At 40.9% G+C, this 25,356-nt stretch overlaps 1 protein-coding gene across 1 annotated transcript in view; it reads right to left on the bottom strand.

The window, feature by feature from the left end:
- LOC113049734 (transmembrane protein 211-like) overlaps positions 1-25,356 on the bottom strand; it is a 169,539-nt gene that overhangs the window by 73,530 nt on the left and 70,653 nt on the right. The window lies entirely within an intron of this gene.

Consider the following 25,356-nt stretch of genomic DNA (forward strand, 5'->3'; position numbering starts at 1 on the left):
TCTCTCTGCTCCATCCAGCACCTGCATGCTACATTTCAATAAACCCTCCATCAGCAGCAGTTCCTGTGATCCGTGTCTTCATTTATAACACAACGCAGATCGAAACCGTGCCATAGACAGGCCGGTTACACATACATCTTCAAATATGCCGTGGAGAATCACAGAAAGTGACCGAATTAGGTTTTATTGTGGACTTTTTTCTCTTTTCTCTTTTCTTTATGGCAAGCAAAAATATGTCGAAATTCGATTATCATTTTTATTTATCGAATAATTAGAGCCGAACGAATATTATAATAATAATATCTGTGCACACCCCTAGTGATTTTATTGATTTGTGTGTGCATCTCTGCGCAAAAACTGTTCTGTATGTTTATGTTAATTTAATTATGTTTGACTATTGCTATTTGTTACTAATAAAAGTTGTTAATATTGTTGTGCATGTAATTTTGTTATTGTTTTAGTATTAGTGTTTGGTATTCAGTTTCTGAATGGTTTAGGCACAAGCCAACAGTTTGGTGATGCTGTCTCAGCCTTACGTCATATTTTTTTTTAATTATTCACGGTAATACCGTATACCGAGGTAAAATAGGGAGGAGGTTTGACGGTATCAAAATTTGGATACCGCCCAAGCCTAATTACTATGTTTAAATGAAAAATGAAAGGAGGCAGTGGTATTTCATATCCTTTTTCATTTTATTGTAAATATACAGAGAGGAAAATTGCAGTAGTCAAGTCGAGCTGACTGATGTTATCAAGTATGCTGCTGTTTGCAGAATTACCGGACCTGCGTCCTCTTGGACATCACACTCCCTAGTCGAATGCACAAAGTCTGAACTACCGAGGATGCCGAAGGATGGAAGTCCGAAATTGCGTATTTTGTATTGAGAAATGCTCGCAGACCTACGTCACCAGTCTATTTGCCTAATCTTCCCGGTAACGTTACTTTATACAGGGGTGGAAACACAGAAAACAACAGGTCGGGGGTGGGGGGGGGGGAGGTATAGTTACTGGGGAAAAAAGGTTCCTGGTACAATTGTTCCAGGTAATTTCAGTGGAAACGCCACAAACTCATTTAACCTGTCCAAAACCAAATGGCTTCTGAATAAAAGGAAATACCGTATGAACTGTCATCAACTTGCTGCACGGGTGTCAAAATGTCCTCCACAATCTCACCAATTACTTCCATTTTTCAAAACACACTGCAAAATCGTCTATTAATAATTGTTTATTACCGTCAACTGTGAGTGACGTCACTTCCCAATGCAAACATGCCCAATAAAATGGCCCCATCCCTGTCACTTGATTGACATTTTTCCTTGTAGATGTCGGAAATTCAAATGCAAAAGGAATTGCGATTCCATTTGAGTTTTGGCAGTTGACACGCGCAGTGCAGAGAGAGTGAAAAAGCAAATGTGGTAATTAATATTGCTATTTAAATATGTCAGGCTCAAAGCTTGTAAGATATGGGAAACACAATTGCAAACGGATTTTGCATTTTCATTTTAAATTTGGCAGACACTGTGCGTTCGCTTAAACGAAAATGCAAACGGTAATGTCCGATTTGCATTTGCTTTTGGATTATGTCACATTTTATGCGTCCACAAATTGAAAACGCAATTGCAAATACAATTTGCAATTCCTTTTGAATAATGTCCGGAATATCATTCCATAGTTTCAATCATTAACTCTAAGCATGAGCAGTATAGTGCATTAGCAAGCACTAATTACTGTGCATAACATAGTATGTCTTTACAGGATAAGGTCATTAACTCCTAAACATCATCAGTTCATGTACAGCACTCAATGTGGAAAACTTGACTTTACATGATTTGTGTTGCAGTGATTGAAGCAGCAATTTAAAAATGTCACACAATCTGACAGAAAGCACTTCAGAAATTCCTTTGTGGATGAGTTATGGGCTATGTCTGAGATTTGGGACATGAACCCAGACTGAAAAGCCTGATGGAGAAGGGCACAGCTATTGAGAAACCAGCTGTTTAATTGGCTTAGTTAATTACTTATCAGGACCTGCTGAGGGCAGATTTTTTTGGAGAGGGCAGCTGGTGTTACTGCTCTTTATGATTCATCAAGTTTCATGTTATAAAACTGTTGTGTGGGATATTGTACATTTATAGAGTGTTGTCCATAAAAAAAAACAGTCATCATTCAAGAATCCTATGAAATCCTATGAAATTCTTTTTTATCTGTCAAAAACAAACTGAGATAGTTTGCAAAACGTCTAAGCTGCAATTTTCTATACAACAAAAGTAAATGGGGATTTACAAAAAAGACATAATTTAAGCACCTGAAAATATGACGTGAGATAAATTCCAAGTCTTCTGAAGCATATGACACTTTCGTGCATAAATTATGACACAATCTTGAATTTTTGAGAGAATGTTAAAGATTTTTATTTACTTACTTGATGTAAAATTGTAAATATTTTACTTTGTTTAATGCATGTTTCTGGATTAACTGGTGAATATTTTCCCAGTAAACAAAAAAAGTTCTCTAACACTTAATCATGTAGTAACTTCCACTGAAATGACTATCCTTTTCTACTTATGTTCCTCAGGGCTCTTAATGGTAGTCAATAATGTTGAATATCCTGTTTCACTTGAAAATAAGTCACATTAGACAAGTAAAATGGGCTGCAAATGACAATTGCCATTGACTTCAGCACCAATTTATGTATATTCTAGGTCTGTGAGAAAATCTTCCCTTATATTGATATTGATATTTAAAATATTGATTTTGCCAATGAGATAATTGTTTTTTAATATAGAGTGTCTAAAAAATATGTTCAGTGATCAATGTTCCTCATAGCTACCCATCCATCATAGCCCTTGTCAGCTCTAACAAGGTCTTCATTAACATAATGATACTCTGAGCAATGTGGCCAGTCATCCCAATTACGTCTGATCGCTGCAGCTTCCCTGACTGATGGAGCCTCTGCAGAAGCTCTCAAGAACATTTGGATATATCTGTAAGTGCACTGAGGATCTCTATTTGCTTGAGGGGTTAACGGCAAGCTAATAGCAGTCATTCTTCATTACTCAAGGGTAGGACTTCACATTGTCCACCACTGCGAAAATTTGTGCATGGATGCTAAAGCAATTCACACCCTGTAGGCAAAGAGTTAAACATCTCTCACCTACATCTTCTCATGCTATCACTCTTTTTCTCCGGTAGATAAATGAAGCTCTATCCATCCGTTTATTCTTCTTAATTACGCACTCTTTCCATCTGGATGGCTGCCAGGTTCATGACCATGGGAGGGAACTTAATTCTGTCTCATTACTATATGGATGTACCATCATTTATCATCTTTGGGGGGGAAACAATCATACACAAACAATGAAACTGAAACAAGCACACTACTCACACATACACAGTTCACAAAAGACATAGAAATAGTGTTAATTAAACAAAAGAAAATTGTTTCTCTAATGAGATTAAATGTAAGCGACAACTTTAGTTTTTTCTGAATCTTCTCCAGAGAAAGAAACCAATTTAACTGATTTTGCTTCCAAAATTTATGTTTTGACAAAAAATATCTCAACAATGTATCAAACTGATTAGATTTGCCAATGAAGTAAAACTCCTCCAAGATCAAATTATCTGATGTTCATTTAAATTTTAGGTAACACTTTAGAATAAGGTTCCATTAGTTAATGTTAGTTAACTACTTTTGTTAACATGAACTAAGCAAGAACAATCCTTCTACAGCATTTATAAGTCTTAGTTCATGTTAATTTCAACATTTACTAATGCATTATTTAAATCAAAAGTTGTGCTTGTTAACATTAGTTAATGCACTGTGAATTACCATGAACTAACAATGAATAACTGTATTTTCATTAACTAACATTAACAAAGATGAATAAATACAGTAATAAATGTATTATTCATTGTTTGTTCATGTTAATTAATACATTAACTAACATTAACTAATGGAACCTTATTCTAAAGTGTTACCCAATTTTATAGCTCTATACTTCTATAATTTCTCAATAATTGCCTCAATTGTGTCTCAAATGTATTCTAAAGAAGTCTAGGAAAACACCTGAGAACATGTTGATATTCAAGACAAAAGATGATATTTTGAAAATTAGTGCAGTCCAAAAAACATTGAAGCCCATGGACTCATGTGTGAAGCAAAGAAAGCAAAGCAAAGCAAAAAAAGCAAAGCAAAGAAAGCAAAGAAAGCAAAGCAAAGCAAAGCAAAGCAAAGCAAAGCAAAGCAAAGCAAAGAAAGCAAAGCAAAGCAAAGCAAAGCAAACAAAGCAAAGCAAAGCAAATAAAACAAAACAAAGCAAAGCAAAGCAAAGCAAACAAAGCAAACAAAGCCAAGCAAAACAAAAAAAAAAAAAACTAAACATATTTCTCAAAATAAAGATTCAATAAAAATAAGATATAAAAATACAATTTTGTTGTTGTTGTTGTTTTATGTCTCCTTGAGTTCTGAAAGAACAGCATTTAATAAATAAAATGTTTCTCTGTGTACTCAAAGTTCTGTTGTGCTGGTTGCCTTCACATACTTTTCACACCCACTATCAATACTGCGTGTATGGCTGCTCTTCTTTCCATGCTTGATAATACCTGTCATCATACATGACAGAACATCTGTATTAAAGTGTTCAGCCTCTAAATTGATCAAATGAAATGATTCATTAATGTCAGCACTGTGGAGAGATGGATATGAGCAGGCCTCTATTCTAGATGATGCCTGCAACCTCTGCCTCGACCTCCTCAAGAATCGATGAGTGGTCTCGCCTCAACACTTTACATAACGTTTTAAATCATCTCTGTCTGTCTCAGAGGACATATGAAATCAATACTCAATACCCAGATATAACATGAATGAATGTGCATGTGTATGACAATGCACGTGTGCTGAAGTAGAGTTCATTTACTAATGCTAGTTTTATTTGAACTCATTATTCATTATTCCGTTGCACACAATGCTCTCCTGCAGTCTTGTGCCAAGTAAATTTAGAATGGCTTGCAACTACTCACATTGTTGCAGTATGCTACAGTAAGCTAACTTTTTATATGCCTAAAATATGCAGACTGCCTACTGCAAATGTGCAGTGTACTACCAGAGATACTAGATACTGTATGCCACTCTTCAAAGCAGTCAGCCGTTCAAGTGTGATAGATGAGACGAAACCAATATCAACAACAGTTACAGCACATTTCTTTCTTGGTTCTTTGGTCAGACTGCCAAGTTCAGACATGTTTAATACAACATTAAATTTAACATTCAAATGCCCTGCAATTTACTACTGTTACAAATGTTTATTGTTTCACTTTGCACATTGCTAAAAATACAGTATATCGTTCAAATACAATAAGCAATATACTACTATAGCGATATTTGATCTGAACTATACATTAGAAAGACTTTAATAAGGAGAGCTCACACATCAGACCAGTCAGAGCGAGAGCATGAACTGCTATTCTATCCAGACAAAGAAAAAGATCTCTGGAAAAGAGGAAACTCCATATTGAGGATAAAAGAGAAATACCTTATGCTATATAGCTTACAAATTTTTTTCTCAATATTGAGGTCACTTTTTCAAACCTATTTTCCAATTCAGTCTGGCACAGCAGTAAATTTCACTTTTAAATGCATTAAAACTTCCAAATCACATTTAGACATACATGTCTAAAATCAAGACATACTTCCTCCACTAGAAAAAGATTGTCACCAAACACATTTTATCAGTGACCTAAAAACACCAACAACCATTAGCATCATGTTTTCTTTTCTGAAATGTCACAAAACAAGACTAATAGCTCTCTACTGTTTAGAACTGACTTAAAGCTGCGGTAGGGAACTTTTGATGCTCTAGCGGTTAATAAACAGAACTGCTTGCGTCTTGCGGAAGAACATCGTAGCCGGAACTACTTCTCTCTGTTTATGTCTATGAAGAATCACAAAGGTACTGGGTTACTCCGCCGTGGTGCCCCCGAAGCAATCTAAAATAGTCCAAATATAAACACTTATTATAGGTGCACCCTAGTGATTCAGGACAAGCCAAAAACACGGTTTGGAAAATGGATTCATGGTGTACTCGCTTATTATATACATTTTTCTACATTTTGAACACAAACAAAGTTACTGACCGCAGCTCTGATTGGTTGATTTCTTACCGGGAGCGATGCATTTCTGCAAATGGCAATAGGACCACTGGGAGGAGCCAGAGGAGCTTGATTTTTTCACAGATTATCTCTCATATTCTACTGTCAGGACATAATGACAGGTTTAATAAATATGTAAAAAATATATTTTTACAAAAGTTACCTACTGCAGCTTTAAGTACTGTACGTTACATGGTCCATGTTTACATTACAGTACATTATTTTTCTTAAGTTTCCCCTTTTGCATAGATGGTGATGAAACTGAAAGACTATCACCTATGTGTAGGTGTTCAACTACATCTAGCTGTTCTGACATCTAGATTTGGTACATATTTCAATACGTTATTACTGTGGAAATGAAAGGAAATCACTGTCTTACTGAGTTATGCATTGTTAAGTTTTGACCTAAGTTTACCCTTTAAAAAAAGAAAAGAAAGAAAGAAAGAAACGTATAACGTGCAAACTGGCCTGTAGGTACACTGAGCTTTGTTGGAGGTTGTGTTTGAGTAAGAAAATAATTCATGTATTTTAAAACATATAGTCAGTGAATGCATTCTGTGCCTAAACAATGGAAAATGATCCACAGTTTAGCCCACTGCCAGATGTGCTCACAACTGGGTGAACAGCTCTGAAAAAGTCAAAGCATTGAGAAATGGGATCTAATGATGATTATTGTAATACAACTTATTTATTTTTATTCTTTATTTGTTTCTGTTTTGTTATAATTTTCCATATACATTTTTTTTCTTAAATTATTTTACATATTTTCAATTTTTTTTATTATGTCTATGTAAAAAAATATTAAAATATATATTTTTTAAATATGTTATATGTAATGCAAGCAGAATATATGCAAAATAATACTCGGGAGTGTTTTTTTTATTTTGTTCTATTAAATAAGGGGTCAAGAATAAGATATTAAAAATCATAGCTCACAATGAATGGTCAAGTAAGTTGCATTGTGGGATACAGAAGGTCATTCATATTCCTTAATACCAAAAATGCAAAGAGCACAAAGCACACATACTGTACTACTTCTCTGCATATGGTTCTTGTGAAGCTGGTCTTTATGACTGATGGCTTCATTTTCATCTTTCTTCTGGTCATATGAGTGTTAATATTGACATACGAGACATTGATGTACCTGCTAATCTTCACTCCTCTCTTCTCTCCTCCCTCTCATTTCTCTCCTCTCTCTCTCTCTCTCTCTCTCTCTCTCTCTCCGAGTTGGCTGCGTATAAGAGGAAATCCACATTGCATTTCTCAATCTTCTGTGCAGCAATATTCTAACAGTCTCTGTCCCTCTATCTCACAGACACACACAGACAACCTGTGCTTGATTAATTCAGCTTGAAACACGTATGAGTGAGACTATCACCACAGTCCAGATGTTCCACAGACCCTTTGTTTAGCCCAGCACACTAACACTACATAACAACACCTGCTTCCATCAGTTTGCTGAATGATGCCATTATTAAAAATTAAAGGGTGCCGTTTTTTCACCCCTTTATTTATCTTTTTCTTGCACTCTGCTCTCTGAGACTATCACTGTGATATAAAGAAGCTGATGTACCAATCCCAGACACAAAGATAACATCAGAGTCTGTGAGGTGAACATCAGAGGAAACACACACACACACACACACACTGACAGACTGTAGGTTAGATATCGCCAGGTGTTTGGTTGCACTGAAATCGTCTCGGTTACGTATGGTAACCCTCGTTCCCTGAAGGAGGGAACGGAGACGCCACGTCGAGGACCGACGAATATGGGATATCGCTTCGATAGACCAATCTACTTTGAGTGTAACTAAACGAGCCAATGCACATTGGCATGCAATTATTGCATCCAGCTGCCGCTGATCACTGCGTGAGTATAAGAGAGCAGCAGGTGCAATGCATACCAGTTTTTCGCTGAGGAGCCAAGCCGGGAACCCGGCAGCTCAGCGGCGGTACAGCAACCATGGCGACGGGACGTGGCGTCTCCGTTCCCTCCTTCAGGGAACGAGGGTTACCATACGTAACCGAGACGTTCCCTTTCAGTCGGTCACTCTCGACGCCACGTCGAGGACCGACGAATATGGGATCCCTATCAAAGCGCCATGGGTGCTGCCCCTTCCAGTGCCCTGTGCGAGCCGCCTGCGCCCCTATTAGGTGTAGGCCGGGGCTCAGAACAAGTAGCTCCACTCACCATTGTCAAAGCACTACCTCACTGGGTGAGATTGGATAACACTGGGAAAACGTACCCGGTCCGCTTGGAGCCGGGACGCTGCGGAAGCCCCATCCTTCCCGAAGGAGGTCTCGGAGGCAAATACACATATAGCAACCGTTTAGGAGTATACGGAGACATTTTAGGTGATTAAAACCCTCTTGGGAAGGCAGAAGTCTGCCGGGGAAACACGGGCTCTAAGGCTATACCGTGGACTATACACATACGAGTACCGCTTAGGTCTCAATATGGAACCCGCCCTTCCATGGTTCTCACGGATTCATCATGAAGGTCTGGCGCCGGACGTTCCGCCGCGTCCAGCTGCTTAGGGTGATGGAGGATCTCAACAGGGTCTACAGTACGGACACTCTGGAGTAGTTTAAGCAAGCCGACACTAACCGGGGCCTCTCAGTGCCACTACCCGTTTGAGGTGAGAACACAGGAGGATACCGGCTCTACACGAAGGCTATAGAACCTAGCGAACGTGTTAGGGGTCGCCCAACCCGCAGCTCTACAAATATCTGTCAGCGAGGCGCCACGAGCCAGCGCCCAGGAGGATGCAACACTTCTAGTTGAGTGAGCTCGTAACCTGAACGGGCAGGGCACACCCTGAGCCTGATAAGCCAGGGTTATGGCATCCACAATCCAGTGGGCCATCCTCTGCTTAGAGACGGCACTCCCCTTCTGCCGACCTCCATAACAGACAAAGAGCTGGTCTGAGGTCCTGAAGCTTCGTGTCCGGTCTACGTAGCACCTTAATGCTCGGACGGGACAAAGCACAGTCAGGGCTGGGTCTGCCTCCTCCAGGGGCAGCGCTTGCAGGTTCACCACTTGGTCTTTGAAGGATGTAGTGGGAACCTTGGGCACATAGCCAGGCCGGGGCCTCAGGATTACCTGGGAGTCAGCCGGCCCGAACTCTAGGCACGAATCGTCGACCGAAAATGCATGCAGGTCCCCTACCCTCTTGATGGAGGCCAGTGCAAGCAGGAGCAGAGTTTTCAATGAAAGAAACTTTAGCTCAACTGAATGCAAAGGCTCGAATGGGCCCTGCTGTAGTGATTTAAGCACTAGAGACAGGTCCCAAGAGGGTATACAGGGGGGCCGGGATGGATTTAACCTCCTGGCCCCTCTAAGGAACCTGATGATGAGGTCATGCTTACCCAAGGACTTCCCATTCACGAGGTCATGGTACGCAGCAATAGCGGCAACCTGGACTTTGAGGGTGGAGGGAGACAGCCTTCGCTCCAACCCTTGCTGCAGAAAGGATAGCACGACCGCAATCGGGCATCTTCGGGGGTCTTCTCGGCGAGAAGAACACCACTCAACGAACAGGTTCCACTTCAAGGCATAGGCGTGTCTCGTAGACGGTGCTCTTGCCGAAGTGATGGTGTTCACTACCTCTTGGGGTAGGTCACCTAGAACCTCCGCGTCCCGTCCAGGGACCAAACATGGAGTTTCCAAAGGTCTGGACGCGGGTGCCAAATGGTGCCCCGTCTCTGAGTCAGTAAATCCCTCCTCAGAGGAACCGGCCAAGGAGGGGCTGTCGAGAGGAGCACTAGTTCGGGGAACCAGGTCCGGGTAGGCCAATATGGCGCTACTAGCAAGACTTGCTCCTCGTCCTCCCGGACTTTGCACAGTGTCTGTGCGAGAAGGCTCACTGGGGGAAACGCATACTTGCGTAGGTCCCGCGGCCAGCTGTGTGCCAGTGCGTCCGAGCCGAGAGTACCCTCGGTCAGGGAGTAGAACAACTGGCAGTGAGAGGTCTCTGGAGAAGCAAACAGGTCTACCTGAGCGGCTCCGAACCGTCTCCAAATCAGCTGGACCGTCAGGGGATGGAGTCGCCATTCTCCCGGGAGCATTGCTCGAGACAGCTCGTCGGCTGTACGATTGAGCAGGCCTGGAATGTGAACGGCACGAAGTGACCTCAGAACCTTCTGACTCCAAAGGAGGAGGTGGCGAGCGAGTTGCGACATGCGACGGGAGCGCAGACCACCTTGTCGGTTGATGTACGCAACGGTCGCAGTATTGTCCGTTTGGACCAGCACATGCTTGCCTCGTAGGAGACCTTTGAGACGGTTCAAGGCAAGGTGTACTGCTAGCAACTCTAGGCAATTGATGTGCCACTGCAGCTGTGGGCCCGTCCAAACCCCTGAGACTGCATGCCCGTTGTACGTGGCCCCCCAGCCGGTGGTGGAGGCATCCGTGTAAACCACAGCATGCCTGGAGATCTGCTCTAGGGGCACCCCTGCCCGGAGAAATGCAAGATCTGACCACGGGGTGAGGGTTTGGAGACAGGCCGGTGTAACTTGGACCCGGTGACTGCCACGCTTCCACGCCCACCTCGGGACTCGGCCATAAAGCCAGTGCTGGAGCGGTCTCATATGTAATAGGCCGAGCGGTGTAAGTGCTGCCGCGGCCGCCATATGCCCCAGGAGCCTCTGAAAGAATTTCAGTGGGACCGCTGTCCTGCCTTTGATCGTATTCAAGCAGGCTAGCACCGACCGCGCACGTTCCTCTGTGAGGCGTGCTGTCTGTTCGACCGAATCCAACTCCATACCAAGAAAAGAGATCCTCTGCCTCGGCGAGAGTTTGCTCTTCTCCCAGTTGACCCGAAGGCCCAGCAGGCTCAGGTGCCGGAGCACCACATCCCTGTGCTCGCACAACTGATCCCGAGACTGTGCTAGTATCAGCCAATCGTCTAAGTAGTTGAGTATGCGAACACCTTGCTCTCTGAGGGGAACGAGAGCTGCCTCCGTGATCTTCGTAAAGACACGGGGAGACAGGGACAGCCCGAAGGGCAGGACCTTGTACTGATATGCCCGTCCTTCGAACGCAAACCGCAGAAAAGGTCTGTGGCGCGGAAGGATGGACACATGAAAGTACGCGTCCTTCAGGTCGATCGCTGCAAACCAATCTTGGGGACGGACGCACCCGAAAATGCGTTTCTGTGTCAACATTTTGAACGGTAGCCGATGGAGAGCCCGATTCAAAACTCGCAGATCCAAGATCGGCCGTAACCCACCGCCTTTCTTGGGTACAATGAAGTAGGGGCTGTAAAACCCGGTCCTCATATCGGCTGGAGGGACCGGCTCTATCGCGTCCTTCGCCAGTAGGACTGCGATCTCTTCCCGCAAGACAGGGGCATCGGACGCTTTCACTGCAGTGAAGCGGATACCGCGGAACTTGGGGGGACGCCGGGCGAACTGAATCGCATAGCCGAGGCTGATGGTCCGCAGAAGCCAGCGAGACGGGCTGGGTAGCGCTGACCAGGCGCTTAAAAACCGTACAAGCGGGACCAGCGGAACCACAGCCGTACCCGCAGTGGGGCAGCGAGGTGGAACACAGGGACCCAACTCGGGCGGCTTGTGAGCAGGCCGGAGTGTGGTGCAAGTGTGGGGTGCAGGGCTCACCTGGTTCCACGGGTTGGCAGAGGGTGCGTGAGTAGGGCCTTTGTTGACGCTCTCGAACCGCCCGCTGCTGCCATCTGGCGAAGGAGGAGGATGAGTGGGGTCCGGAGCTTGGCCGTCCGCAACTCTCCGTGCCCCCCTGTGACCCAGAGATAAGGGAAATTGCTCTTTTATCGAGTATTTGGGTACCGTCGGCCGCGAGGCCAACGGCGGGAAAAAATGAAACAAAAGATTCTCCACCCGGCCCTCCTCCGGGGGAGGGAGTGGTGCGTTCACCATCTCCCGAAGAGCAGATCCCTCCATCTCTGGGTCGCCTGTCTCAGGGCCGCTTGCTCTTCCGTTTACCGCCAGGTTTGGCGGGGGCCTGGACAGGCGGGGCTGCCCGCCCACGCCCGGCTCCACGGCGCTGCTTTGCTGGAGGCTGCTGCTGATGCTGCGCGGGAGCGGGGGCAGACGCAGGGGGCCGCCCTCGGCGACGTGCAGGCTGGGGCACTGCGGCCGGCGGACGGGAGGAGGCAGCAGGTGCCCGCCGGGGCAGGATGTGTCGTATCGCCTCAGTCTGCTTCCGGGCAGCCGAGAACTGCTGGGCGAAGCTCTCGACCGCGTCGCCGAATAGGCCGGTCTGGGACACGGGGGCATTGAGGAACCGGACCTTGTCGGTGTCCCTCATGTCTGCCAGACACAGCCAGAGATGGCGCTCCTGGACCACAAGCGTGGACATCGCACGACCCAGGGAACTCGCGGTGACCTTCGTCGCTCGGAGCGCGAGGTCAGTGGCGGTTCGGAGTTCCTTTAGAACTTCTGGGTCATGACCCCCCTCGTGCAGGTCCTTCAGTGCCTTAGCCTGGTGCACCTGCAGTAACGCCATAGCGTGTAAGGCGGAAGCAGCTTCCCCGCAAGCCGCATAGGCACTGCCGGTCAGACCAGACGAGTGCCTACAGGCCCGGGAAGGAAGCACCGGGTCTCCACGACAGGAGGAGGCGGACTTAGGACACAATTGCATCGCTACCGCCCGCTCCACCGACGGGATTCCCGAATACCCCTTCGCTGCACCGCCATCGAGGGTGGTGAGGGAGGAGGAGCCCACTGGCCGGTTTCTGGCAGTAAAAGGTGCCTTCCACGACCTGGTGAGCTCGTCATGCACTTCCGGAAAGAAAGGCACTGGAGTGGGGCGCTTAGAACCAGCGCGCGCCACCCCGAGAAACCAATCGTCCAGCCGCGAGGGCTCGGGACGCGGTGGAGGATTCCACTCAAGCCCTACCCTCTCGGCGGCCCGGGAAAGCATAGCTGACATTTCGGGGTCCGACTCAGGCCTTGCCACCGTCCCAGAGGGCGGCAGCGCAGCCGAATCTTCGTCCGACAGCTCTCCCTCCGATGCTGAGATCGACATCCGGTCGGGGGGAGGCCCACTGGATACCACTGGTACGCTCCTTGTAGAGGGCCCAGCGCGTTCCGTGGGTTGCTCCACTGGATCGGAGGTGCAAGAGGAGTGGTGGTCCCCAGAGGGTTGGTTCCCTGCGGGGTTTGCCACCACTGTGACCCTCAAACCGCCCGAGCCACTACCGGAAGTGGACCTCGTCTGTCCGCCAGAACGAGCCCCAGATCGCGGCAGAGGCAGCGGGACTCCGCCCCCCTGAAGGTAGCGGAGCCTGGTTCGCAGCTCCGAGATGGTCATCTTCCCGCAACAGGAACATGACGCATCCACGAAAGCCACCTCAGCGTGCTTGACGCCCAGACACGTGAGGCAGCGATCGTGACCATCACCCGGTGCCAGGTAACGACCGCACCCAGAAACGCACGGGTGAAACGGCATCCTTAAAAGGACGATCCGTCGTCTTTAAAAAGACGCACCCGTGAAGCTCTTTTAGAGAAAATTTGCTCTTTTAGGAATTGCTCTTTCAGTGCTGAGGCGCACAGGGGAGATGGCCGCTTGCCACACGACAGGGGATAGTGCAGCCTGAAGTGTGCAACCCACTCGATACTGGAACGACCGCCGCTGTAGCGCCGTCCCGCCAACACAGGAAGCTTCCCAGAGCGTGCTGAACTCGCAGTTCACCGTAGACACAGTTCAAGGTAAGCAGAACGATACTGTCGCTCGGCTTTGAAGCGAAAAGCTGGTATGCATTGCACCTGCTGCTCTCTTATACTCACGCAGTGATCAGCGGCAGCTGGATGCAATAATTGCATGCCAATGTGCATTGGCTCGTTTAGTTACACTCAAAGTAGATTGGTCTATCGAAGCGATATCCCATATTCGTCGGTCCTCGACGTGGCGTCGAGAGTGACCGACTGAAAGGGAACAATTATTTCTCTTTCTTTTTCAGTATGCAGTGTTCAAAGAAGCTTTACTGCATGATAAACAAGTTTCACAGTAACAAAGCATTCATAAACATTACATATACACACATAAAATACACAATATATCAGGCTTTTGTACGTGAAGATGTTGCTAGTATCCTTTCTTTAAACTGATTCTCCTAATCCTATATAAGAGATTACAATTTTCACAGTGTAAAAATATCCTATTAAAATGCATGGTTAAAAAAATGACTGCTGTGGCTGCTGGTAGACGTATTGTGAGAAAGAATATTTTTGTGTTTCAGGGTGGCATATTGTTGCCTTTATATTTATAACTTTTTGTCCCTAACAAACGTTGAGATTCTTGTCCTTCATCGAAGGCCATCTTGTTACGCCTGTTTCACACATACTCAGTTTGCAGTGTGTATGTGGTGCATTTTTTTCTGCACCCATTTTAATGGATTAGAGCAGGGTCATTCAATTAGCTTCATTTGAGGGCCAGATAATCAAACTGAAAATATGAAGGGGGCCAAGGGGGTGGGGTCTGTCTCAATCTCTTTCTGGGGGGACCTATAAAATTAGTAATTAAATTGAAATCTAAAATCTATAAAACGTTAACATTAGTGCTGTCTGTAAATCGATTACAAAAATAATTAATCAGTAATTTTTTCTATAATTAGTCATGATAAACCGCATATCATAATTTCACATTGAACATCCAAAATAATGTAGAAAGCAACATAAAGATATATATTTTTTAAATATGTTTTTAATGGCATCTTTTTACTAAGTAGCCTATTATTAATGAACAAATTATATCAATACTGCTTCTGGTGTTTCTATTAAATGCATTTTCCCTCTATTTTCCCTATTAATTATAGCTATTAAACATCACAGTATAATTGAAAGCCATTGCTTTAAACATTTAATAGGCTCTGAAATATTAAGAGATTTTCAAACAATCTTCACATAAACTTTACATTATACTGTATATGCCTAAACTATACAGATTAATCTTTATTCAAGCTACAAAAGTTAACCAGCGGCTAGAGCAGTCGAGTGATTTGTCTTCTTCTTGTGTTCTTTGACAGACTTCACAGGTTTAATTTAAAATAGCGCTGTCTCTTTAAAACCTTATGCACATGACACAGATATGACACATATCCTATTCCAAACTCTTTACGGTCATTTAAGACTTTAGAACTTATTTACTTGCCAAAACAGCATATTTTGACATAACTGTGTGTGTTTTCGTCTGTTGAAGCAATACTGGTGCGCTGTCTGAAGTGGCTCAGCGTATGTGTACAGGCGAATGCGCACAACCTTTCTAACTATAACCTACTTCTCTGCGGTGTTTAGGCATCGTAACCCCAGGTATGTGTCACCACCACATTCCCGGGTTTTGAAGAATAAATAAGGGAGAAGTTAATCTTCCAAAATGAAGCAGCAATATCTTCTCAGGTAAAAGTATTAGAACCGTGTCTAGGGACAAGCGCGCCATCACACTACTCTCACCTTATCAGTCCGTTTGTATCTTATTATTTGATTCGCTCTTGTTGCTTATGACAGAACAGCTAATCACGATGATATGGTCTTAGGAAAATATTATTTTATATGCCATAAAATAATTATTTACCATAGACGCAAAGAGAAAATGAGAGAGAGTATGAGTACACTGGTTCATAATACCCCAATCATATGAGTCCATTTTATGGTCAAGCAGGAACAAAAGAGGGTCACAGGTACAGACGTAGATTTAGTATCCCATAAAGCCTGCAGCACAGTAGTTAGCCAGTGTGAATTATTAGTTCAGTCAGAATGGGACAGCAGCACCTCCCTGTACTACATCAACCCATTACTTACTGTAACCTGTGATCAAATATCTTGTACACACTGTGGTATTAAAACCATTCCTGAGCAGACACACTAACATTAAAGCCATTTTTCTTTGGTAGGGTTATTTCACCCTTGTTTGGAGTAACTGTGGTGAAAAGGGGCCCAGGCCGTGTGATTATCAGCCATCACATGTTTACAGAGAAAAAGAGACCCAGTTAAATGGTTGAAATGAATAAAATAATTGTGCACTTGTCATTTATATGTAAAGAAAGGTTTAATTTAATGTAATTTAATTTAATTTAATTTAATTTAGAAATTACTATTTAAAAAAAATAAATCACTTCTTAAAATCAAGTAGATATGACACAGATATGGAAGATATGGATAGAAAAAAAATGTTCTAATAACTTGATGGTTTTTAATGTAACAAAATATAACAATGATAACTGCAGATATTTCCTGTTAATTATATTTATGTTCTAAAATGATTTTTAAATACACATTTTTATTTAAAAAACACACTGAATTACATTATTGCCTGTAGCTGTAAGCATTTTGTGTGTGTGTGTTTTTAATATTATTATTATTTTTTATTATTATTAAAGAATCTCAAATGATGTAATCTCATGAAATAATGAGTCAAGAATTAGATGCTAAAAATCACAGCCCCCCGCACATTGCATCATGGGATACAGCACTGCTTAAAATCTTGTAACAACTAACAAAAACATGAAGAACATCAAGTTAAAAATGTTACACAACAATAGTTTACACAAAGAGAGTCATGATTCCCTGTGAGAGAGTTAGGACTCTCTGCACTTAAATCTCTATCTAAACAAAACAAAAATCACTCAATGGAACAAAAAGAGTGCAAATGCCAGTTGATCCCACATCTCAGAGGAAATCCACTGACAACAGCTCGTCTAAATACAGGTCTTGTGTGATTCATGCTGTATGTGTTTGTGTTGTGTTGTCCTCGGCTGTCCCTCTGTAATCGGTCACATGCACAATTACAGAAGAAGAAAAACTGAGCACGATTAAACAAAGACAAGTGGCCCTACAATGTCTGCCGTGCAACAGAAAGGCACCCAGATAAGTGAGTATTTGACAGTGTGTGTGTGTGTGTGCGTTTATGTGAGCCTGTGTGTTTAGAGTGTAGCTCTCACACAAGTGTGCGCATGTCGAGGGCACATGCTTTTCCATTTGAGTCATTTTGAAATGCTTCTCCTTGATGAATTATTGATATCACAAAACCGAACCCACAAGGCAACACACATTATAATTGGTGAAGCAGCAGTGGATGGTGTGATTTACTGCAGGGTTAGTTGTGCATGTGTTGGGGAAAAGGATGCAATGTCCACCAGCTTGCATCTGAATTGATTTATTGCTTAATGCTCAATGCATGGCCATGTTGCTAGGTTTACTTTTTCATTCGGTCTTGTTCCTTTTTAAGGTTCTTCCTCACCTTTCCCAATTGCTTTACTATTTTCATACCCATTCATTTGACTCGTGCTCTTTTCTACCCAATATCACACCCGAATCTTTCTCATCTCAGGACATGCCATGCCGAGAGCTGTACAAATAGAACGACTGTCATTAGAAAGACAATGACGGAGAGGAGTACAAATGTGGCTCTTTTTCTGTGTGGTGAGGGAGGATAAGATAGTCTAGATCTCCACATGTTTGTTTGCACGAGTGCAGACTGATACACACCCCACTGTCAGACTGAAGGACCTGCTAAGAGCATTTTTTACACTACACTCGCCATCAGACTCTCTCCCCATCACTGTAAGCTCAGAGGATGTGTGGAGATCAATGAGAGCCTCACATACAGTCCTAATGGAGAAGCAGAGAGAGAAAAAAAGAGACGTGGAGGACTTTAACGATTGCTAACAGCAGCAGAAAGGCACAGGAGGTCCACTGAGATTGTCTTAACTTCCAGGTCTTGTCTGACAATGTTAAAATCACATATACTGCAAAAAAAGCAATGTACAGAAAATAGGAAAGATAATCTGTTTTACTGCATCAATTATTATGTATTTTTTTCAATTTAATAAGCTTATTTTTGGTTCAATATAATATAATTTTATGATGAATCAACATCTTAAATATATTTAAATATATAAATCTATATTTGCTATGCTGAATCTAATGATGGGCAAGAGGAAAGGAATATAAAACTCTTTACACATTTAATTTCCAGGAAATCTTTTTTTGGTAAAATGCATACACTGAATGTAAGTAAATAGGAATGTAAAAATTACATTGTTGTTCAACCTCCAAAATGTGTTTAAAGATGAAAGATAAGTAATAAATATTTCTATTTTAAACCATGTAATCCCATGTAATGTAATGTATATATAATATAATATATATATTACAGGTTTGTAATTGTATATATATATATATATATATATATATATATATATATATATATATATATATTGTGGAAACAGTGATACATATTTATTTCAAGATATTCTATTAAAAAAATTGCACATTTTCCACAAAAATATTAAGTAGCACAACTTTTTTGATAATAATTAGAAATGTTTCTTGGGAATATTAGAATGATTTCTGAAGGATCATGTGACACTGAAGACTGGATCCTTCAGCTTTTTTCAATCTAATTTCAAAATACTAATAAAACAGTAATTTTAAATTATAATAATATTTCACAATATTACAGTTTTACTGTATTTTTATCAAATAAATGCAGTCCTGATAGGACCCCAAACTTTTGAATGTTAGTGTAAATATACATAAAGTATCCTGTACAAAACGTCCCTTCCCAGTCGGTCTCTCCAGAGGACTGTCGAGGGGGTGGCAGTGTCCGTCTCTGTGCCTCCCGGGCTCAGTCTAAGATTCCAGCGCACTACCATGAATCTGATTCAGAAATACAATGAGTTCAGTTGGCTTACTGTAGGAGATGACAAAGGAGAGATAATGATATGCTTTTGTGTAGACACACACACACACACACACACAGAGAGAGAGAGAGAGAGAGAGAGAGAGACCTTGAGAGACCAATATTAGCCTCTATGAGGTGTTCAGTACACCGTCCCACACCGTCTGCCTGGCAACAATGCGGGATATCTGATACAAAAGTCAATTTATCACAGACAATAATATCAATGTCCAATGACTTTATGACAATAATTAACATCAGTTGTATTAACATCAGTTATGTCATAATTAGTTCTTAGTTTCTAAACCATCCACATGTTGTAAAAAACTGATATATGTTTTATTAAAATGATCGTTTCACTAACTGGTTTGGCTTTGCTTTCTTCTGGACACACTTAACATTTTTTTTTATTATTTCCTCATTAGAAGAAGCGCTTCGGCATTAACTAGGACATAGCCACTTGTTAAGCAATTAAGGTCTAATTGGTTATTTTGCACAGGCGCTCTTGGTCCCTGATGCTCTGGTGCTGTTGACGCACTAATTAAAGATACTTTCACATGTCTGTGAGGTTTTACAAAGCTCATTATTGTAAAACAGCACTGTATCAAAGAGATTAATGACAGAGCGGGATATGAATTGGCATAATTAGATGGTATGTAAACAGTGCAAAGAATTTGAGGATTCTCTATCAGAGGATTTAATCGTTAATGAGTGACATTCCACTCCTCAGAACAGACAAAAAAATCTAATTGTGTTTATCGTCTACTCACCCTCATGTTGTTTATCTATGGACACTGTTGATAATGCTTAAAAGCATTTTCGTTGATGGAAATAAAGCTGAAGTTAAATATTAGATGAAAAACATACATTTAAAAAAAGAGAGAGAAATGTTGCTTTATAAAATGAGATAAAAATAAATTGCAGTTGAAGTACTAAAATTACTAAGACTGAAATAAAAATACATTAAACAATTACTAAAACTTAAACTAAAATTAAAATGAAAACTTAAAATCTAATACAACAGCTAATTCAAAATATTATTAAATACTTTGAATAATATAAAATAAACATATTATGGAGAATGTTATTGAAATTCCACTAATTCCACTAACACTACACAAATATGTACACAAAGTTTTGTTTGTTAAATTTACTAATTGTTAATTATACATATATATTCATTAGCGTTTGTAAATAATAACATTTCAATTGCAATTGCATTGGATTTGCATGCAGTGTATTTTGAGACTTTCTTCTTAATTCACAAGAGAAATCCATCAAAATATTTAGCCAATCAAATCTGAGCTTAACAACGACGCATATCCACAACCAAACAGGGCTGGTTGTAACAAATGCTATATCCTATCAACATACAGTTAAAAGTAATTTATACGAAACTGTATTTTATCTTGTAGTGGTTTGGTGAGTTGGTTTCAAACATCAGATTCAAGTCTATTAATAAGAGTATGCAACTATATAAAGAGAGTAGATTAACTGAAAGCTTAAACTGTGTTTTAACCCAAAGCTTGAGTTTAGAAAATGTACGGTTAACATTTTATAATGACACATGCATTTTACTCCAAAAAGTCCTCTGAACACTGCCAGTAAAACTCAGTGGCTTTGGGGAGAAACAACCAGAGACAGAATAAATAAAAGGAGAATTAGTCTAGTCTGATGGCCAGAAATGAAACGTTTTGTGGCAATTTCCCCACTGACCTCTCTCCTCAGCAGCCGTACACATATGATTGCGGTGGTAATTGCAGCGCCGGCGGCATGTCTCTCCTCAGACATGACAGTGAAGTAAGAGGATAGCCTGCTGCTCCAGTGCTTTCAGACAGAACGTCTCCTTCTGGCCTCCCACTTTCACACAGACGGCCAGCGTGACAGCTCCTGTACCGCCATTGTGAGAGAATCTCTCCGAGTGCTGACAACTCAAAAGATGCGGTGCGTGTGGCAAAACCCAAACAGGTGAAACACTGCAGGAAAAAGACTCGCCCGGTTGGGTCACATCGATTTACTCTTGTGAAATACACATGAATTTACACTTATATCAAATGGGGTCTTGAAAAGATCTGTGATCAAATGATCTGAAGTTAGATCTGTGCTAGATGTTTCCTTGCATTATGATTTATCATTATATCTCTTCAAGTTATATATTTTAATATCCTTTTTTTATGGTGGCGTCTGTAGTCAGGGCAGTATCATGTTTGTTAAGGACTTGAGTTCATCCAACACTGACAAAGTCAAATAAATGAGAGCTTGTCACACACAGGGAAGTGACATGTTGTCAACACATCCTGCCAACAGCACAATTTTCCCTGAGTCTTTGGTTTCTGTTGCTCAGGCAACCCTTGAAAATAAAACTGCAACTTCAAAAACTCGGAGGCTGTTTACAGTCCAAACTTGAAATCTTTGACAGCTTGAGGCAACTAAAATCTCTCTGCTATAGCCTTTGCAGATTCCATCCACATTAAACCCAAAATACAGATTATTCAAAATTTAGCAACTATAACTGTCCTCGTTTAAAGGGCATAGTTCACCCAAAAATGAAAATGTCCTGTTAATTTACTCACCATCAGGCCGTCCAAGGTGTAGGTGAATGCTTTTCCTCAGAAGAACAGTTTCTGAAACCATGGTCCAAGTCAACACACTTTGAGAGTTAAAAAAGGCAACACAATCTATCGATTAGTTAATAATGTTAGAAATAGTATTCAGTTTCTTGCACACACCAAATGTTTTGCTTAATCAGACCTAAAAATATCGTCATGATGCACAGATATACATTTTGTGTTGCCTGATATGCTTTTTTGACTCTCAAAGTGACAATAGCCATTTTAGGAATCACCAAGGCACCTTGGTTTCAGTTAAAATTAGAGATGTTCCGATACCCTTTTTCTCTTCCCGATACCGATTCCGATACCTGAGCTCAGGGTATCGGCAGATACCGAGTACTGATCCGATACCTGTGTGTGTATCTGTATATACAGCTCTATATACTACTAGCCCTGTGTAAATTGCTAGAATTATTTTATGGTGTGCTTCAGACTGATCCCTTAATAAAAAATGAACAAATACATGCCGAACTACTGTATTCAATACAGTATTTTTATTATCTGACATGAATTTGACAGTATTATTTATTTTCTTAAGCGAAAATGCACCAAATGCACCAAAATGCACAAAAACACCCCAAACTAATAAAGGTATTTTAGTTTTACAATATAACTGTATAAAAAACTGCAACAAATAAGTCTAGGAATATAAAAAATATATATTAATCAGATAATCTCTTTACAACAAAACTAGTAAGAAACAAGCAACCGTCTAGGCATAATTATTATTATTAATAGAGACGTAATATTATTACTATATGAACATAGCTAAATCTACTGTAGGCTACAACAGTAGCTTAATATATTGTCAATTTACTCATGTTAAACCAAACATTTATTTTAATGGGCTGCCATGAAGATCTTTGAGTGTCTGTGTTTATGATATGACAGTTTTCTCAAATGAAACGGTAAATTCTCATGAAGTGACAGTTTATGCGTTCGTGTCCTCATATAGTGACACACAGCAGAGACTACAAAAAAGCTAGCTCCCGCGCATCTGCGCCCGTTACCCACAGAGATGTAGAATTTGCAGGAGTAATATTTAAATAATATTTAGCAGTTTAATATTCACAGACACTAACATATATTCGGCTACTGTCTGGAGCCCCGCGCTTTGACTAACACGGATGCGACTGAACGCAGCTGCGGGTACCGAATATACTCGGGAGTTGATAACAACCGGTACTACAGAGACATGCTGCTAACCACTGATCTATAATATAGAAGCAGCTTCACTGTTTGTTGGCAGTTTAGAACGGGATGAGCGATCCAGTCACATATAGATCAGTGCTGCTAACGCGTTGTCATTTCTTTTCGTTGCTCTAAACACGGGTTGCTTGTTGCAACACAGCACAACTTCCTGTGTTTGCAATGCATTCTGAGCAGCGAAGAAGAACCGTGCAGTGGTTAGGCAAAGCTAGCGGTCATAACTAGGTCTTGTTTAAGAAAATGGTATCGGATCGGTATATGATTTCATGTACTCGCCGATGCCGATGCCAGAATTTGTTGTGGTATCGGAGATATTTCCGATACTAGTATCGGAATCGGAACAACTCTAGTTAAAATCTTCTTTACTGTTCTACCGAGGGTGAGAAAATTAACAGAAAATTGCAATTTTGGGGTGAACTATTCTTTTAAAAGGCACTTTTTTAGTTTAGGCATTCACAATATATTAGTGACCATACATACATTATATACTGTAAGAAATGTTCATAATAAAATAGTATATTTTTATGCTAATACTATTTATTTTTACACAAGTGCATATAAATGAAAGTGATTGAATACTGTTCGAGGATTCATTTTAGTAAAACAAGACTATTAATTTTAACAAGCTGTTTTTATTTACTATATGTTATATGTTATATGCATGCTTATTGTGTTTTATTCAATTAAAATTGTATTTTAATTATTCTGCTTGACTACAATTGCTGGTTCCTCTGATATAAAAAAACACAAGCCGTTTAAGAGCAATATCATAAATACTGAGATGTATAAGATATAAGATGCAGCCCTAATGAATAGTGATTTTTCTTTTTTTTTTTTGGCTCTCAATAGCTATATTTCCATTCAAAGTTGTGAATTTAACAAAATTAGAACAACGCATAAAACTTTTGCCGATAAAGTTAAAGAATCCATGTTTCATCCCATGTGTTCAAAAGAATAAAAACATCACCTGGGAAACTGGCGCAAATTTCAATAATAAAAAAAAAAGTCTATCTTTTGAGCCGAAGTCACATGACATTTGATGCACAATGAGGAATTTATTCAGTAAATATGTTTTCATATTTATTAATGTCTTCTTATCAGATTAAAAAAATAAAAAAATCACGCTCATACTGACATTTCCATCCAGCGGTTTTTGTGCGATATCCCAACGATCACATAAAAAATAGGTGGATAAAACACAGCTAATTTAAGAAAACAAGTTCTATGTTAGTACAGTATAATCCCTAATTTACAGCTGACCATGTCTCTTCTAACCTAAAGGACCTTTCCCCTTCAGCTAATTGGCTGACATGTTTAAGTAGTGAGTGACACAAGTTAAATTACAGCCGACTATCACAGCAGAGGATTCCCCAGCATCCTGCCGCTCCAAACACAGATTAGACGAACAAGGATTTGTCCAGATTAAAGCAGCAGATTTCAGTCGTTCAGCCCGAGCCAGAAGAATTAAATCCCTTCATTGGTTAGTGAAGACAGGCAGACAAGGAGTTCGGTGTTACTGTACCTGTACTGAACACATGTGATACTGTGCGCTATTCAAATACTCTATTAAAGAAGATCATTCTGAAACTGTAGCTTGTCAAGTCGCTAGTTTAAAAAATCTGTAAATCAGTCATCCAGAAATGGTCAAAAACAATTATCTTGTTTTATCTTCTAATTATATAATTATTTACATATTACCTATAGTACATTGTCACATAACCTGTTCTTCATCTCAACAAAGTTGAGGATGATCGATCACAGATGTTCGTGATTACACAAAATCACTTCACAGATATTGCAGGAGAGATTTTTCATGTACATCCATGTATTCAGAATTAATGGATTTAGGCAATCTTCTTTGGTACAAACATCTAATAAAACTATTAGACGTTTTAAAACTATTGGCATATTGTGTCATATGGATTTAGTGTCATGACACTGTGTGTGTGTTTAGAGTGTGCCTAGAGATGTGTTTCCTCTAATGAGTCTGTTGTGACATATTCAAGGGATGTTGGGACGCTTTGGACCTTCTTGCTGTCCGCTGGCTGAGTGGGAAGATTGATTTCATCATCAAAGTGCATCAGCGAGAACAGCCACAGGCTACCAGATAGAGTAGACAAGAGAGGAGTTTAACAATATCACACATACACAATGGACGTACCGTGCTTTCAGCTCACTGCAAAACAGCATAAAAAAAAAAACGTTACATATTTTTAGAAGTTTTCACATAGTAAGCTGAATTAAGCTACAAATGAAAACATAACATGAAAAAATAGAGCTTAAAAAAGAAGTCATATGATGATAATTTATTGGTTTCGGAATCATATTGGTATTCTCAAATAATTTAATTAACCACTAATATATTATTTTTAAAGCCTGTTCACACCAAGCATGATAACTATAAAGACAACTATAACAATAACTATAGTAGCGTGCGCACCAATATTCTGTATATTTGCTTGCAGTTACCTGTCACTTTAAAAGTGCAAATTCATTAAACTTGTGGATGCTGACTGACTGTCAATGTTTTTATTATTCCTTAGCTGGAAAAATCATTCAGAAATTGATTCCAATAATGCTGTTCTTCAATATATATCTTATATAGAGAGACATGTATATATATATATCTGATAGATTTTAATCCAATGTGTTACTTGCCATTTCTTTGTTGTTTGTGAAACTTTTAGCTCAATTTAATTAACTAAATAACCAGCAATGTGTCAACCGGAA

The sequence above is a fragment of the Carassius auratus genome, chromosome 30, assembly GCF_003368295.1.
Source record: "Carassius auratus strain Wakin chromosome 30, ASM336829v1, whole genome shotgun sequence".
In the NCBI taxonomy this organism is placed as follows: domain Eukaryota; kingdom Metazoa; phylum Chordata; class Actinopteri; order Cypriniformes; family Cyprinidae; genus Carassius; species Carassius auratus.